We start from the raw sequence: 19238 nt of genomic DNA on the forward strand, positions 1-19238 counted from the left end.
TTTGCATTACATGTGAGGGAATTTTTTAAGCTTTTGATACTATATAACTTGGCATACCCCATCTATGGTCAACTATCTTCATTCACAGTTGGGAATTATGGGTGTTTATTTATTTATTAAATTTATATGCGGCCCATCTCATGGTTTGAATCGATCTTGGGAAGCCATTCATATTAGTTACTTTGTAATGTACGTTGATACCTAAGCATTCGTGATTTTGCAAATATTAAAAATCAGCCATTCATATGACAACACAATTATGATTTTCTCATTAAAACAAGTGACAGATTCATAAGGTCACTACTGGAGATGTTATATATATAATCTATCACATACATCCATGTCAGTGATAAGTAAATACGTGTGAATTGATTGTATACATCATTACAAAGATTAACTACAGTATTCACTTTGATTTTTTTAAAAAAACATAGGTACCAAAACATCTTCCTTATTTTATTTTTTATTCAGTTCTGAATATTTTTTATTCAGTTCTTGAAATTCAGTTCTTGAAGACATCAGCTGTCTTTACATGGGGTGGAGCATGAAATCTGATCACGGTTGGCTCAGATTAAATAGCTGCTAAGGAACAAATGTGGATTCAGCTCTACTGCTTCATCACATCTCTAATTTACTCCGTAATTCAACAATCAAACCAACATTGCTGTACCATATAGAACAAATGACATCAATTATTATACAATATGGATTTAAAGTAATTTTATGTATTCTTCCATGCCAAATACTTTACATTCCTATAATGTTGCATTTCAGGAATGTTGCTTATTCTAATCTAACCAAACATGCTTCCAGATGAGACTTTTATTGTAATATTACTATGCCTTGTGGAATTTGAGACACGCAGATGACAGCACGGTCTATTTGTAATCAGCTCATGTTTTCTAATACATTTCCATTTTTGACCTAATTCCAAACTATTGTTCGAGAAGAGAAGAAAGAACATACGTGCGAAGGCAGATGATGTTTTAGGAGGATATTACTTCTTCATCTCTGGCGATGTATTCTGTAAAGAAAATTCATTTCTCTGTTCCAAGTCTTCTTCAAATCTATTATTGGGTGGTATCCCACTAACACACCCATAATTAATTCTGAATAAGCACGTTTAAATTTTGGCTACAAGGCTTCAGTATTTTTGCTGAAATTCACCAGATTATTTTCAAATTACTATTTATTTAAAACGCAAACTTTCATTGTGCTGAAATAAAAAAAAAATCCCAAACTGCAGACAAATAGTCTCTTTCATTTATTTATTTTTAAATGGAAGGGGTAAAAAACTGGCAAAATTTTCTTCCCTTGAAAAGACTGGATAACGGGAGTCCCTGAAATGCAAGGAAAAGAAAAAAGGAAATATTTTTGCCACTTGAAAAATTAATTGAAAAAGCAAGAATTTTTGAAATTTAGTGCAAAAAAAAAGAAAAGCAAGCTTACATGTATTGTAGCTGACTGTGTAGAACTAACCAGAAAGAGAAAGTTTAAAATTGCCTACCAAAAATTGGGGTGTCTGTATGCAATGAGGAGTTTTCTAGCATGAGACAAAACATTTATTTAGTTATTTTATTTATTTATTTGATTTGATTTGTATACCGCCCTTCTCCAGCAGGACTCAGGGCGGTGAACAGCCAAGATAAAACAGAGCATACAAAATTTAAAAAACAATTTAAAAGGTAATTAAATAATTTCGGCCCACAATTTAAAACAACCCAATTAAAACCAATTTCAAATTAAAACCGAAACGGATGGGATCAAGCAGCCCGGCTAGGTGAAATAAATGAGTTTTCAGGGCCCGACGAAAAGTCCGGAGGTCTGGTATCATACGTATCTCTACGGGGAGGTCATTCCAGAGGGTGGGTGCCGCCACAGAGAAGGCTCTCCCCCTGGGGGTTGCCAGCCGACATTGTCTGACGGACGGCACCCTGAGGAGGCCCTCTCTGTGCGAGCGCACTGGCCGGTGGGAGGCTATTTGCGGCAGAAGGCGGTCTCATAGATACCCCGGTCCTAAGACATGGAGCGCTTTAAAGGTGGTCACCAACATCTTGAAGCGCACCCTGAAGACCACCGGGAGCCAGTGCAGCTCACGCAGGAGAGGTGTCACATGGGAGCGCCAGTCGCTCCCATAATCCCCCGCGTGGCCACATTCTGGACCAGCTGGAGCCTCCGGGTGCACCCCAAGGGGAGCCCCATGTAGAGAGCATACAGCTTCTTCACTGTTTTAAAAAGAAATAAGATTGCAATCCACTTGTCCTGCTTTTCTTTTTAAAACTAGAATTTTAAAAGACAGGATGCCAAATAAGGGAATGAAATAGTCAAATTGGCAGCTGAAACTCATTTGAAACTCTGACCCTTTTTTAAATGTATGTTGTGCAAGTACCATAAATCTAACAAAACAAAAAAGCTGGTGTTTCAATTGTCTGATTGTGGTTGTCATCTTGACTTTTTTGACACACACAGATGCCCCTTGTGCTTTTTTATTTAGCGTATGGCATGTTATATGTGGACTAGCAATATATATTAACATTTCACCTAGATTAGTAAAACGATAAAATATCAATGTTAAAAAAAGATCTATGTTCAAATGCCAATGTTGAGGCCCACTAGTGGGCTATGACGGGTTTGCAACTGGCCTATGGGAACGGCCGGTGAGCACTTGTGTGAGCAGCAAGTGAGTGCGTGCACACGCTCCATTTGCGTGAGTGGCAGGCACGCATTCACACCACTTGTGCAAATGGAGCTGTGCATGTGCATGCTTTCCAGCCACTTGCATAACTATCCCCTCCCCCCTGCAAAACTGGAAACGTTGGGGAACTCTGGTCTAGGCCATGTAAGTATTGAAGTGCAGCATCATTTATATGAAAAAAAATATACTGGATCGGTATGACCACTTTACAACTGCTCACAGTCTACAGTGGGACGTGGGACCATGCAGTCACACTTAGGGGAGGATATTATGCCCCATTTATACAGTGAGTCCTGGCAGACACCATGTGAGGTATGAATCCTATTTAGAATTGTCCAGAATTGCTGACATGGTAGTTCAAAGCCTGGCACCTTTTTTGTGGGGTCATTTATACATCTTCCTATGTCTGGAACCCTTCCTGGGTTCAGCAACCCATTTGGCTTTCCATTGGGAATCAATATTAAAGTTGTTGGGCAGATGTTGTGCAAGTGCCAGTGAGGGCTTTCTGGATTTTTCATTAACATTCATACTAATGTGGTGTGAATATCAGCTGCTTCAGATGGTCAGAAAGAGGACTGTCAGGTGATTGTAGCTTGACACATTTGAGAACAAAGTGTGAGGTTGAAGGACAAGTCCTGAGCCTCTAGCTGGAAGCTTCTCACAAGGATTGTTGAGTAGAGTCTAGATTGATTCCTTAATGATATGACATGATACTGTTGTGATGATATAGCATCCTTGGCAATTATATAGAAGGTCTTACTAGATACTACTATCAAATTTTATTTTATTACCAGATACTCTATCAAATCCTGCACCTGTGAACAGCGGTGTCCCCCAAGGCAGCATTTTAGGACCAACATCTTTATACTTTACATAAATGATCTTTGCGATCATATTATAAGCAACTGCGTTCTCTTTGCTGATGATGTAAAACTATTCAACACCACCACCAATGCTGCTACCCTTCAAAAATACCTTGACTATGTGTCAGAATGATCAAACAATTGGCAACTCCAAATCTCAACCAACAAATGCTCTGTCTTACACATTGGCAAAAAAAATCAGAACACAAAATATAAGCTGGGTGGATATGACCTCGTAGATGACCCTCACTCTGTCAAGGACCTTGGAGTACTCATATCTAATGATCTAAGTGCCAGAGCCCACTGTAACAACATTGCCAAATCTTGCGTAGCTTCTTCTCTGGTAATACTGTACTGCTAACTAGAACATTTGCTAAACCAATTCTCGAATACAGCTCATCTGTCTGGAACCTGCACTGCATTTCGGACATTAATACAATTGAGCAGGTCCAGAGATATTTCACAAGAAGAGTTCTCCACTCCTCGGCTCACAACAGAATACCTTATGCCACCAGGCTTGAAATTTTGGGCTTAGACAACTTAGAACTATGCCGCTTTCAGTCTGACCTAAGCGTAGTATATAAAATTATCAGCTACAACATCCTACCTGTCAATGACTACTTCAACTTCAACCACAACAATACACGAGCATACAATAGATACAAACATAAGGTAAACCGCTCTGAACTTGATTGCAGAAAATATGACTTCAGCAACAGTCAATGTTGGAATGCACTTCCTGACTCTGTGGTTTCTTCCCCAAACCCATGGGGACTTTAACCTTAGACTGTCTACTGTTTTATTTTATTTATTTATTTGATTTGATTTATATGCCGCCCTATCTCCATAGGACTCTGGGCGGCTCACAACAATAAAATAACCGAATAAAAGCGTATTAAAATACATGTTAACCCCCCCCCCCAATCTGTTGACCTCACTCCATTCCTAAGAGGTCTGTAAGGAGCGTGCATAAGCGCACTAACGTGCCTACCATCCCTGTCCTAATGTCCCCATTTATTTGTATCCATTTCATGTATTCATAATCATGTTTATACTTATATCAGTAATAGTATATATGCTTGACAAATAAATAAAATAAATAAAACTACAGAAGCAGATCCAATCCTGTTTAATTTTTGCAAAATCAGCCAAGTTTTACTAAGGACTTCATCTTTCTAGCACTCCCTAACAAACTAATAGCGAGCATCAAAAGCTACTGATTCAACACAAGTTGAAATTCTAAACAACTTTCTTCGGAACAATCTCCCACAGAACTCAAGGAGGTTTCATTTGAAGAGAGGAAAGGCGTTCTTCCTTATAACTCCACCTATTGTTCTCATTGGCCCTTCCTCCCACCTTTCCTCCCTTCTCTGCATGGCGTGCAGATGGCTGATGGTGTTTATAAACGTTAGGCTACAAACTCTCTCATTGCTCTTGCAATGGCAATCGCAGATTGTTATCCCCTCATGCCTCCTGCTCTTGACTCCTGCCATCTCTCTCTGTGCAGCTCTTATTCTTGTCTCCCCCCACTTCTCCCTGCCAGCCTGTACATTTCCCCTTTCCATCTGTATAGGGGGGTGGGGGGAATCTGTTCTTACCAGAGGCAGAAGAAAGGTGGGGGTTGGGAAAGAAACAATGAAAGCCACTTCAAGCTTGCAGATGGACATCTGCTCCTTAATGATAAATCCTCATCCTTGTGAATCTGAGAGGTGTGGAACAAGGGCAGCAAACTCCTCTAGGGCCTAACCCAGCCAAAGGCAGCATTTTCGATCCCTGCCCCCTCACCGCTCCCCCCCAAAAAGGCTTTCAAAGAACAAGGGCTGTTGAGAAACAACCCATGCGTGCTGTAAGAGGAGGAAGAAAATCCTGGCAGATTTAGACTGGGGAGCTAGACTGATTCAGAAGCTGGGAATCGATTTTGTTCATTGATCATAGATCCTGGCTGTTTTATTTGGAAAAGAAAAAAATGAGGTGTTTTTTTGATTTTTTTAAATGTATGGAGGTACATCTTTAGATGGTTCAGTGTTGACTTTATTGGCCTGGTGATTACTGCTGCACAACGGATGGGTGAAGATATGAGCTTTGGATAAAAAGAAATAGATGACCTGGGAAGAGCATTTTGCTTGTATACAATACATTAACACTGCCATTGTCCTTAGGAATTAGGGCCAAAAGAACGTCCAGCAGGCAGCTTTATTGGATAAGATTTCAAGGAGGTTTTCATGAGCTCTACAAATAATAGTAAGGTCACTTTTTGATCTGTGGCAAATGGATGAAATTAAAGCAAATAAAGGGTGGGGGGGAAAGAACAAGCAAGCAAAGAAAATGAGCGATTGTGATCTTATTTGAATGATCGTATACAACAACCGTCCTTAAAAGAGATTTAGTTACAACGGCACCAAAGAACCACAGTGAAACAGTATATTTGAGCACATACCAGGAAAAGTTGAGAGAGCCAAAGAGATCCCCAGGAAACAAATGTCCAGTGTTTGGAGGTCGCAATCACAAACGCACTTTCTGCAACAAACAAAGCTTCAAATAGAGGCATGACCATCCAAGGAGATTGATTTATTTGGAAGTGACCATTATTAATAGATCCTGTTCTAGTGGTGACAAGGAAAGTGAGTACCTAACATACGTGTTACTAACTTAACAACCGCAGTGATTCACTTAATAACTGTGACAAGAAAAGTCAAATGGGGCAAAATTCACTTAACTGTCCTGCTTAGCAAGAGAAATTTTGGGCTCAATTATGGTTGTAAGTCAAGGACTATCTGTATACAAACAGTGACACTTTTCCATCATATTGCTCAGCAAATGGTCCTCTCATATTGTAGACCAGTGTTTCTCAACCTTGGCAGCTTGAAGATGTTTGGACTTCAACTCCCACAATTCCTGGGAATTCTCACAATAGCAATTAGTATCTTCCTCCTCTCTAATTGCCTTATAGTCATCTCCATTCTTACGCTTCCTGGAAATGGTCCCTTCAACATTCAGATTTCCCAGTTTTGGTCCTGTTGCATGGAATAGCTGGGAGTTGTTCCAATACATCTTGAGGTTGATTGGAGAAAGCTATGACAAAATGTCTCTGTGGTTAAAGATGCTGTGCTTGTGTGCTGAAAAGCTGACATCCCGAGTTCGAGACCCACATGCCATGTGACACTGGATGAGCTCCTGTTACTTGCTCCAGCTCCTGCCCACATAGCAGTTGGAAAGCACTGAAATGCAAACAGATAAATAGGTACCACTTCAGTGGGAAGGTAACAGCATTTCATGTGTCTTTGGTGTATAACCATGCTGGTCACATGACCATGGAAAATCTTTGGACAACGCTGGCTCCCTCAGCTAAGAAATGAAGATGAGCACTGTCCCCTAGAGTTGGACAGGGAAAACCTACAATGTATCAGCCTACAATAAAAATACTACTTCATTAACAGAATAACAGAGTTGAAAGGGACCTTGTAGGTAATCTAGTCCAACCCTCTGCCCAAGCAGGAGACCCTACACCATTTCTGACAGATAGCAGTCCAGTCTCTTCTTGAAAGCATCCAGTGATGAAGCTCCCACAACTTCTGAAGGCAAGCTGTTTCATTGGTTGATTGTTCCACTGTTCCACTGTTTTCACATAAGGAGAAAATTGTTCCTTATTCTAGGTTGAATCTCTCCTTAATCAGTTTCCATCCATTATTCCTTGTCTGGCCATCAAACCTCAACTAGATTGATCCCCTCCTCTCTGTGACAGCCTCTCAAATATTGGAACACTGCTATCATGTCTTATCATATCATAGGGTTCGCAATCAGGGGGTCCTCCTGGATTCATGGCTATTTTTAGAAGATCATTTGACGACCGTGACCAGGGGGGCCTTCACACAGGTACGCCTGGTGCGCCAATTGCGCCCTTTCCTAGATCGGGATGCCCTTTCCACAGTCACTCATGCCCTTGTTACGTCTCGGTTGGACTACTGTAACGCCCTCTACATGGGGCTGCCCTTGGGATGCACCCGAAGGTTACAGTTAGTCCAGAATGCGGCTTGTTACGGGGGCTTCTCGGTACTCCCGTGTGACACCTCTCCTGCACGAGCTGCACTGGCTACTGGTGGTTCTTCAGGTTCGTTTCAAGGTGCTGGTGCTCACCTATAAAACCCTACATGGCTTAGGCCCTGGGTACCTGCAGGATCATCTCCTGCCATCCTCCCATCGTCTGGTGTGCTCACACAGAGCGGGCCTCTTCAGGGTGCCGTCACCAGACAATGTCAGCTGGCAGCCCCCAGGGGGAGAGCGTTCTCTGTGGGACCCTCTGGAATGGGCTGCCCACCAGCCTGAGGACAGCCCCTGACCTCTCCTTCCACCGCGAATTGAAGACATGGCTTTTTCACCAAATGGGCTAAATCCGTAGGGGTGATTTTTAATAATTTTAATTAAATTTTTAATTAATTTTAACTAATTTTAAATTGACTTTGATGTTTATGTAATGTTTTTGTCTCCTTCTTGTAAGCCGCCCTGAATCCTTCGGGAGAAGGGCGGCATATAAATTACATACATGCATGCATGCATACATACATACATACATACATACATACATAAATAAATAAATAAATAAATAAATAAATAAATAAATAAATGTTACCCCTGGTCCTTCTCTTCATAGTGTAGCCATTCCCAGTTCCTGTAACCATTCTTCATATGTTTTAACAGGAATATGTTTCTGGTCTCCTAATCATCTTTGTTGCTCTTTTCTGCACTTTTCTAGAGTCTCAACATCATTTTTATAGTGTGGTGACCAAAACTGGATGCAGTATTCTAGGTGTGGTCTTACTAAGGCTTTATAGAGTGGTATTAGTACATCACGTGATCATTAAAGAATCCAGTTCTTAAAACAAGTTACCAAGCACTTCTTCCAAACAATTTTTGAAGTGAGCATAGCCCAATGACAATAAATCATGAAAGAGTGGCCCCCAAATAACTATAGAAATAGCATAGCACAGCCTTTTCCAGTTTAGTGTCCTGAATACCTATCAGAAGTACAGGTCTCAGAATTTTGGACGTTGTCTTATTAACATGAGGCCCCCACATGAAGAAGATTGCTGTGGCAGATGGATTATAATTGAACTAGAGCCACATCTGCATTGCAAAAACCCAGGTGGCTGCTAAATGGAAGGAAAGCGATACAAAACACTCTACAGTAAGTCCTTGCAGTCATCTCAAGGTTGCCTGGATAGCTCAACAGACAGAAGCACTGTAATTTAACACCAGCTGTCTGCAATTAAAGTAAGATCGAATCTCGCCAGGCTCAAGGTTGACTCAGCCTTCCATCCTTTCTAAGGTAGGTAAACTGAGGACCCAGTTTGTGGGGGCAATAAGCTGACTTTGTATAAATATACAAAAGTATGAAGGGTATTGCTTAACGCATTGTAAGCCGTCCTAAGTCTCCGGAGAAGGGCGGCATATAAATCAAATTAAAAAAAAAAAAAGGTTGTCTGGTTATCTGCCGCCATAGTACGGTAAACCTAATCTATTGTGTGATGATTTTACAGCTGCCGATTGTATTAATTCTTCCATCTATCTGTGCAATGATTCAGATTCAAAGAGAAAAAGGTGTTTTTGGAGCACCGGGAGCCACTGACATAGTTTCTATTGGCAACTCCTTCACATAGCTGAGTTTTTCTTGGATTACTGTGCCACCAGTTGAAATGTGATCTCAGGAGAAGCTGTGTTTGGATAAGGAATTGCCTAGAGAGCTAAATGTACCCAAGTGTACACCCTAAGCATCTATACTTCCTTATCACTTGCTGTAGATCGTGGGCTTTCAAATCTAGGAGGCTCTGATCAAGAGGCAAAGCTCTACAAGATAGAAAAGTGATTGCATTTGAGTGAACCTCTTGCACACAGAACACAGTCTGAAAAATCCTGCCTTGAGTCGCTTTCAGCAACAGTTAGAAAAGCGACTCACTGATTTCTATCGGACGGTATCTATCAGTGCTCCCTTCAAAAGAATGGTAAGACTTTATCATTAATTATCATACCAGGAAAGTGTTTCTCCTTGACAATGAAAACTGATTACAGTAAAACAGATGAGATCGGTTAGGACATCAGTGGACTCTGAAGCTGTTAAAATGATTTTGCTGAGATCTCCCAAGGAGAATTGCACTTAACACTGAAGGGCTTTTAGTGATTGCTTTTACAGAAATACCAGCTAGATGCTGCCTCAAAAAGAAACATTACTTTAGTGTTTGCTTCTTCTACCATTAAAAAATCCCAAGACTGCTGCTAAAGTGGATGGTAGAATTTTCCTTCAATATAGCTAAGCTCCACTGAAATAGACCTGACATGTAGTTCAACCCTATTCCTGTGGGTTCAGCAGTTCCATTGTCTTCATCTGCATGTGTGCATAAGTTTGTCATTGTAATGCTCTGGGCACAAAAACTGGAGAAAAAGATGAGGTCATTTTTTGGAGAGGAGCCCAGAAAAAGAAACACAAATCAACTGTGTTTCCTGTTTCCTCTGCTTACGATTTTCAAAATTCGTCTGCAAAAACCAAAGGTGGTTTTTTTTTTTTAACCATCTCAATAATCGATATTTTGTGCTTTCTGAATGAAAAGAAACAGCAAGTGTTCGATATGAATTTTAGGATCGACCCATTACCGACAAGGTCTGGCCTTGCCTATAAAGCTAAGTGTGCTGCAATATTCACCCTAAGCAGCTGTACCTCCATATTGGTTAGTGAATTAAACAATAATTACTGTAGGTCACAAGGCTTTCAAATTCTGGAACTCCTGATCAAGAGGCTCTAGAGCTGTGATGGCGAACTTATGGCACGCGTGCCACAGGTGGCACGCAGAGCCATATCTGTGGACACGCAAGTGTTGCCCTAGCTCAGCTCCAGCTCGTGTGCGCGCACCAGCCAGCTGATTTTCAGACCTTCCGGGCCCACCGGAAGTTGAGAAATGGGCAGTTTCTGGCCTCCAGAGGGCCTCCAAAGGGTGGAGAAGGCCATTTTGGTCCTCCCCAGGCTCCTAGAAAGCCTCTGGAACCTGGGGAGGGTGAAAAATGGACCTTCCGGTCCCACCGGAAGTTGGGAAACGGGCCATTTCCAGCCTCTGGAAGACCTCCAGGGTGTGGGGAAGGCCGTTTTCGCCCTCCCCAGGCTCCAAGAAAGCCTCTGGAGCCAGGGGGGGCAAAAAACAGACCTACTGGGCCCACCCTGTCAAAAGCAGAGGGAGCACGGGGGGGGGACATTGAATTATGGGTGTGGGCACGCGCACATGCAACCCCCTGTGTTCCCCCCCGCTTTTGGCACACAATGGCAAAAAGGTTAGCTATCACTGCTGTAGAGAGAGAAAATTTGTTGCATTTCAGTGAAATTTGCTGTATTTGCTCTTAGTCTCTGATGGAATCCCAGCAAATTCTAGGGTTCCATGAAACATAGTCTGATACGCTGCACCTTGAGTTGCCTTCAGTGTACACCTTCGGTTTATGATTTCTAAAATTCCTCTGCAAGGACAAATACGTTTATTACCATCTCAGATTATTGGTGTTTTGTGTTCTCCAAATGAATGGAGATGTCAAATGCCTTATATGATTTTAGGATCAAGCTCATGATAGTACAGACCAGGGATAGCCTTGCCTATAGATCTCCCTGAAGAGAAAGGCCTGCTAAAGTTCTTGGCCTAATGAGACAAGTATCATTTTAAATCTTTCAGTTTTTATCTCTTTTGTTATCTGCTTTCAATAATTAGATTGTACCCAAGGGCTGCTACTAAGTCAGCCTATAGTGCTGACTGGAAAATGTGCTTCAAGATCTGCCACCGCAACCAGGGTGAAGATTGTCTCCAGCTGTCAGTCTGAAACATCCACTGGTTCAAGGGGATCTGCGAGGGGTCTATGACAATTCGCCACGGCCAACTCATTATGGTCAACTTGTCACGGCCAACTTGCTGCAGGACAAGAGTTACACTAATATCAAAGAAACGGTGGAATAGAATCATTAAAGAAAGGATGCAAAGGGAAGGACAAAATGAAATGTGAATGGCAAAAATTAAAATATTTTTTTAAATTTATTTCAAATAATTAAATAGAATTGTTAAATTGTCCTGCAGCAAGTTGTCCCAGGCAAGTTGGCCATGGTGAGCTAGCCATGAGTAAGCTGTGGCAAATGGTCCCATTCTGGTCTGCAGGATATGGTTTTTTAAAAAAGTGAAGATGGTAGCCTTGAAGGTGCGGTTGAAACTTTGCCTGGTTGTATGTGTGTCAGCCTTTTTTGACCATGTTGTCCAGCCACTGCTGAAATAATTGGCTTCATCCAAAGCAGACTACCTAAACTAACATGTTGCAGATATGCTGAAAGCCAGAATTCATAATTCCCAATTGGCATCATGTCCACATTTTTGCGAGTTTGGAGACTTGTAGTATAATACACCAGGTGGATACTGTATAGAGTTGCCAGGTATTTAAACAGGCAAAGGAGAGGATGGACAATTGGAAAGCAAGACAAATGGAAAAAGAAAACATGCTCACTATTTAACTTTCTTGTAGCATCCACAACAAAAATTACAACAACAACAAAAAGCCTACATGTATAGGAAATTATTTGTTCCAGCTTCAGCCTTTTTTTCCCAAGTACTTTTCCAATAAATATTTATTCTCAGTAACATATGCTACTGACAATATAAAATCAACCATATGCTTTTCAAATTTTGCGGTAGAAACATAGGACAAGTCATATGATCGACAGATTACACAGATCATAAATTTGAAGGGGCTGGTTTGAAGCCAGTTGCTGGATTTAGGAAATAATTAAATAATGCAAGTCTAGGCTGTCAAGTATATTGATGGACGAGGGAAAGAAAGAAGGAGACAATTTACAAGGGTGCAATACATACAGGTTTCGGTGACTACTGTTGTGAAAACAGTAAAGCAACAACAAGCCCATGGCACTCAAAAAGCTGAACAATATTTGATTTTAAGGCTGTGTCTGACATAGCGAGAACATGAGGACAAAAAGGAGGGCATGTCTTCCTTTTGGCAGACTTCTGGTAACCCTAAGTTGATATCAAATTGAGAAGGCTGGTCCAGAATTTATAGAAAGAAGAAACAAACATAACATCTCAGTTCCACATTACAAATAGAGCACTACAGGAGGTTCTGCAAACATTGTAAAAGAACTAAACAATGTGACACAAAGTTGACTTGGCTTCTTCCTTAGTGTTTTGTTTAGACACAGTTAAAATCTATTATGCTATTCTGTGTGATGTTCAGCTTGTGTCTTTCCTTTAAAAATCCCAAATCAGCTCATGTGATAGCAAGCCCCGTAACAGAATATTCTTAAACACAATAAAACATTAATAGGCACTAAGCTAAAATCAGCTTTTAAAATTCCTTGTGGTGAACACCTTGTGGTTAGCAGTTATAGCTCAACACATCTGGATACCAGGTGAGGAAAGTCTACTCTAAGGAGAGAAGGAATTGCTACAAATGGAGAGTTAGGAAAAAGAAAGGGAAATATGGATTGCTGATATGGGTTTTTTTTTCTGTCAGTTCTGACAAACTCATTTGAAATTAGGTCATTTATACTTCACTTGTTTCTGACTTTCAGCTCCAGTTAACAAACTATAAGTTGTTCCAGTTGGCTCTAAAGATTTTCCACGTTTTGCAAGAGTGAGTGCAATAAAAATAATTAATAGTACAAAGGTGGGATCTAATCTTGCATCAGAGTTTGACAGGCCCTTACAAAAAAAACATTTTCTAGTTCTAGCTTTACAACAGAAAGGGATTTGCCTTGGATTTACTACAAGTAGTTGTCGACTTACAATCATTTGTTTAGTGACTACTCAAAGTTACGCTGAAAAAAGTTAACTTACGGCCTTTTTTTACACTTGTGACTGTTGCTGCATCCTCATGTCACATGATCAAAATTTGGACGCTTGGCAACTGGCGAGTATTTGTGACAGTTGCAGTGCCCAGGGGTTATGCGATTGCCTTTTGCGACCTTCTGACAAGCAAAGTCAATGGGTAACCCAGGTTTGCTTCACAACCGTGTTACTAACTTAACAATTGCAGGGATTCACTTAACAATTGTGACAAGATAGATCGTAAAGAGGAGCAAAACTCACTTAACCGTCTTGCTTAGCCATGTAAATTTCGGGCTCAATTGTGATCATAAGTCGAGGGCTACCTGAGTGGCCAGAGCAGTCTCTGATCCTTGGATACAGGGAGGATAATTTCAAAACGGAGTTCCCTGTGTAACCACATTTGATGGCTTGATGCAAGCTACAACCAGAGGTCTCCAAACAGGGGAGAAAAGCAACAAGCATTGGCTGTCTTTGTAATGCCTGCTTTCATTCATTCATTCCAGACGCATCAGAGACTAAATGTGGACAAATTTGATCCAATTCAACAACCCCTTTCTTACGATGTAATGGTAAAGAATGCAAGTTACATGCTGGGAAATGGGAAAATACAATTAATTCCTTCATGATTACAGGGAGATGTGTGCTTCTCTTCATGTAGTGAAACAAAAAAATGGGGCCAAAATCAGTGTATCAAGAAAAGCATTAGAAATAGCACCTTTGCTAATAATAGCCACACAAGGAATGAAACCTGTTATATTTAGCTCACATAATAATAGAAGGCAATTTTCCATTGCCTGTTGCCATCCAAATGGGTTGGCTACAACTCCTATTTCCCTTCCTATGTATCAGGCTGAGGGAAGTTGATTTAAATCAGAGCTCTGCAAGGCATAACAACACCCGTGGGCTTTTCTAAGCCGCTTCTCAAAGCTCTGTGGAAATCAATATGTTGCAGTAATTGCTGATCTCCCCTTGCACTCAGTGGAGAAAACTGACGTAACTCTTGCCTGTAAAGGATCCACCTCATCACACTTACTGTTACCCAAACGTTACATAAAGGAGAAAGCTTTGCCTCACAAGATACATAGCACAGTGCGTAAAAGCAGTCTTTTCTTTACCTTAAGGCCGAACTGTGTGATTATTCAACATTTGTGTGCTTTAGAGCTATCCTTGAGTAGCTTGAATTTAGTGGACAGTTAATAGGGTAGATTTGGAAGGCAGGCGGGTTGCAGCAATAAATTCTTCTGACACCCACAGATATCCCTCTGCAGTATCTCCAGGGCATCTTAATTCTAGATGGACTCGGAAAAACTACTTAACTGAAACAGCTAAAGGCAAATTTAAGCTTCATTGTAGACGAGAGATGAGAAGAAGGTAATGTCATGCAATGAAGCTTCATGTTTTAAAATACAAGTAGTCCTTGACTTAACGATCACAACTGAGCGGAAATTTCTGTTGCTAAGTAAAACCAATGGTGAAATCCAAATTGTTTTACTACCGGTTCTATGGGCGTGGCTTAGTGGGCGTGGTGTGGCTTGGTGGGCATGGTGTGGCAAGGATATTGCAAAATCTCCATTCCCGCCCCACTCCTGGAGGAAGGGTATTGCAAAATCCCCATTCCCACTCTACTCTGGGACTAGCCAGAGGTGGTATTTGCTGGTTCCCCAAACTGCTCAAAATTTCCGCTATCGGTTCTCTGAACTACTCAAAATTTCCGCTACTGGTTCTCCAGAACCTGTCAGAACCCGCTGAATTTCACCCCTGAGTAAAACATTTGTTAAGTGAGTTTTGCCCCATTTTACGGAGCGATGGTGGCGCAGTGTTTAGAGTGTAGTTTGGAATTTGGCAGTTCAAATTTCATCATTGCTCAACATTGACTCAGCCTTCCATCCTTCCAAGGTGGGTAAAATGAGGACCCAGATTGTTGGGGGCAATATGCTGACTCTGTAAACTGCTTAGAAAGGGCTGTAAAACACTATAAAGTGGTATATAAGTCTAAGTGCTATTGTTATTGCTTTCTTGCCACAGTAAATGAATCACTGCAGTTGGTAAGTCAGTATCCTGGTTGTTAAGTGAATCTGGCTTCTCACTGACTTTGTCCTTGTCTATTTTGGCCAGGATTACAGGAACACTTGCCAGCTGACTTCTGCAAAGGTCTTACTTAATGTCTCTGACTGGCATTTCAGAAAGTATTGGCTAAGCGTTATCTGTATACATATGATGGTAGCATTTTATTGGAAAGTGTGCGTGTGTGTGTAAAAAGCACGAGTGGCACTTTCTCTTGAGAGAACACTTGTCCTGTGGTGCAGAGGAAGCCAATTTAATCTGAGAAACAAAGTCAAGTTGTACCTGTTGTGTGTGGTTGGTTCTATCCCAAAGAAATGCATTAGTGTTGTTTTTTTACCGCTTCTGCAGTTAATATAAAATGGATTTCATATTTTTGCTGTTTTCACAACCGGGGTGGGATGGGCATAGGGCTAATGACATGTCTTTCCTTAAATCAAAACTCCAAGGCTACTCACTGGCCTTCTTAACTGAGGCAGATTGGAGCTTGGCTGTCCTCTTGGTTCAATTTAGGATGGCATACCTTTCTGCTGATTTAAGGAATGCATTTAAACATGGCTGGGTTCTGTAACAACCTTCATAGAACCAGAGAAAATAAATGTTGGAAGGGACCTTCAAGACAACTCCTTTTCTAATGTAGAAACCTGTTCCTAGAGTATTCTGAACAGGTGGCCAACTTCTGTTTAAATATTTCCAACAAAGGAAAATCTACCACCTGCTGAGGAACAGCTTTTGCTGTTGGGAAATTCTTCCTAATGATCTATTCCATTGTTATTTTAAGCCATTATTTTCTTGGCTTGTCTTCAGCACACAAATCTGTCCTGATTTTTATTACATGCCAGCTCTTCAAATACTTGAGACAGCTATTACAATTCCTCCCAGTGGTTTTTTTCTTCTCCAAGTGAAATATATCTATTATCACTAACTGTTCTTCATAAGCTTTCCCCCACTCCATGATCATGTCTTGTTGGTTGGTTTCCTTTACACTTGCTCCAGTTTGGATACGGTATTGTAACTGTGGCTCCCCCAATGCAGAGTAGAGAGGAAAAATAACTTAGTGAAGCCCAGCAAATTATATTGGCTTTTTTCCCCAACAGCATCTTACTTTTGGCTCCTGTTCAAGCTTATGACCCACTAAGATTTTGCCTGCAGGACTGCCCAGGCATTCATGCCTTTCATTTTTCCTACTTAAATAAAGGACTTTTATTTGTTCTTGTTGACATTCATCTTTCTGGTACAGATAGTCCTCAACTTAAAATAGTTCCATTTAGTGACTGTTCAAAATTACAACGGCACTGAAAAAAGGGTATTTTCCAGACTTATGACCTTTGTAGTATCCCTATGGTCACATGATCAAAATTCAGAGGCTTGGCAACTGACTCATATTTATGACGGTTGCGCTGTCCTGGGGCCAGGTGATTTACATTTCATGGCCTTCTGATAAGCAAAATCAATGGGGGAAGCCAGATTCACTTAACAATTGTGTTACTAACTTAACAACTGCAGCTATTCACTGAACAACTGTGGCAAGAAAGATCCTAAAAATGGGATAAAAATCACTTAACAACTGTCTCACTTAGCAACAAAAATGTTGGGCTCAAGTGGGGTGATAAGTCGAGGACTTCCTGTATAGGCAGCTAATGTGAGTAGATTTATTAAGGTTAGGAAAAGCTCAGTGATAACCGTGTTTCAAGAAAGAAATCAGCCATCCATATATGTTGACAGCAGCAAGACTATTGTATGCACAAAAATGAAAGGACGCTTCAGTTCCCATCATAGGCAAATGGTTGCAGAAGCTGATGGAGATGGCAGAAATAGCTAAATTGACTATTTTGATTTAAAAAAAGAATATAAGTACCTTTGTTTCCACATGGAGACCGCTTCTGAACTTTGTGCTTGAGGTGGGAAAAAAATGAAACTCTGATTCTGGGTTTTACCGATTACCGTATTTTTCGCACTATAAGACGCTCCAGACCATAAAATGCACCTAGCTTTTGGGATGGAAAACAAGAAAAAAAAAAATCTGCTTCTGCCTCCCAGCAATTTGCCTCCTTGCAGCAAACAGCAACAGCCTGGTCAGCTTCAGCACAGCCTGATTTAGCACAAGCAGCTGATTGGCGATAGGATTGGCCTCCTGGAATACCACCGATCAGCTGTTCCAGGCTGCAGGGATCACCGCTGCCCATCATCTATCGCTGCCTCCGCGTGCCCCATTTTTGTCCTCTGCACACCCCATTTCAGCCTCAATGTATCCCGTTTCGGCCCATTCATTCGGTGGCGATAGGCAGAGGTGGCAATCCCCGCAGTCTGGAAAGGGCTGAAAATGGGACATGTGGAGGCCGAAAATAGAACAGCTGATCGGCAGTATTCCAGGAGGCCGAAGGGTGTGGGCTGGTGGGTGAGCAGGGCTTCGGCAAGATTCGCTCTATAAGATATTTCCACCATTTTTTGGGGGGGAAGGAAAGTTGACTTATAAACCAAAAAATACAGTAGATTGATAGATGCTTATAGAAATGGCTAGTTTATATTACTATGAAAAAGCAAAAAGTTGCGGTTTTATATTAATGCCTTATTTTACTGCAACAGAGGGAGTCGGAAGTCAATGCTTTTTCCCCCCTTTTCCCCAACCTTTCCTCACTTCTCTTCCCACCCCTTTCCCCCCACTGCTTTCCTATTTACTTTTGTATTTTGTATCTTATCTTATAACTTCATGTTTAAAACTACAAAAGAAAAAGGAAGGAAGGAAGGAAGGAAGGAAGGAAGGAAGGAAGGAAGGAAGGAAGGAAGGAAGGAAGGAAATCAGCTGGGGTTGAAGGAGAGGGGAATAAGAGAACTGTACCTGAAAGCAGTTTATTTGGAAGTCTGTGCAATCCTCCTGTATCAGTTTCACGTGTGATAGTCTCCAGGTCTTTCGACACTCCAGCTGCATGCCATGATTCACAAAAAAGCAACCCAATCTGCATTGCTCTTGCAGAGCCTGCACTGAGTTAGAATAAATGCTGGCGCTGGGTGGAACACAATACGTCCCAGCCACACCATCCTTTCGACCGTCAGGAGCCAACAAGAAATCTCCTTGCTCCTTTCTTCTTGTAACCAAGGAATAGTTCTAGATGAAATGGCCAGGCTGCATCTACAAAAATCGTGGCGCTTTGCAAAACTAAATGGTTCGGGGGGGGGGGGAACTACTACAAAAATGTGAACCAAGGCTTGGGTTTAAAAATAACCACTGTGTTTTGAGTCCTCCCACTTTGTAAAAAAATAATAATTAAAAATTCCCATCTCTCAACAGCATTCATTGAGCACTTCTCTATCGCTGTTGCGCTGGCATGGAGTGGGGGTGGGTAAATATAATGTGACATGTACCTAAGGTAAACTGTATTCAGCTAAGGTAGTGCTCAATTTATAACCACAATTGGGCCTGGAAAAGTTGTGGTCATGAAGTGAAGCATCACACGACTACCCCAATTTTAAAAATCTTTCTTTCACCATAATCATTATGAGACATCACATGACCATGACTTGTGACCTCCAGCTGGCTTTGCTTGTCAGATACCAGCTGCAAATGGCAATCAGGTGACCCTGGGCCACCAAGGGTTGCCAAGCAACCAAATAGCAGTAAGATGACTGCTGGTGTTCTGCCCCAGCTACGGGTCCCAAGAAGTGTAGCACACACACACACAGCTCCAAAAACTCCGTTTAATACAAACAGATCCCTTTCAAAATGCAGGCTTTAACCACAAATGTCCTTATCAGCCTGCTATGAATTACAGA

At 41.3% G+C, this 19238-nt stretch overlaps 1 long non-coding RNA gene across 1 annotated transcript; it reads right to left on the reverse strand.

Moving 5' to 3' along the window:
- Positions 1-809: 809 nt before the first annotated feature.
- On the reverse strand, positions 810-19015 carry LOC117672022 (uncharacterized). The gene is made up of 2 exons (XR_004593094.2): positions 18307-19015; positions 810-1024 (listed from the first exon to the last, which is right to left on the reverse strand). It is a non-coding gene; the product is annotated as an uncharacterized LOC117672022 (long non-coding RNA).
- Between the last annotated feature and the right edge of the window lie 223 nt (positions 19016-19238).

This window comes from Pantherophis guttatus, chromosome 1, assembly GCF_059756535.1.
Source record: "Pantherophis guttatus breed Tessera chromosome 1, ASM5975653v1, whole genome shotgun sequence".
NCBI classification, from domain to species: Eukaryota; Metazoa; Chordata; class Lepidosauria; order Squamata; family Colubridae; genus Pantherophis; species Pantherophis guttatus.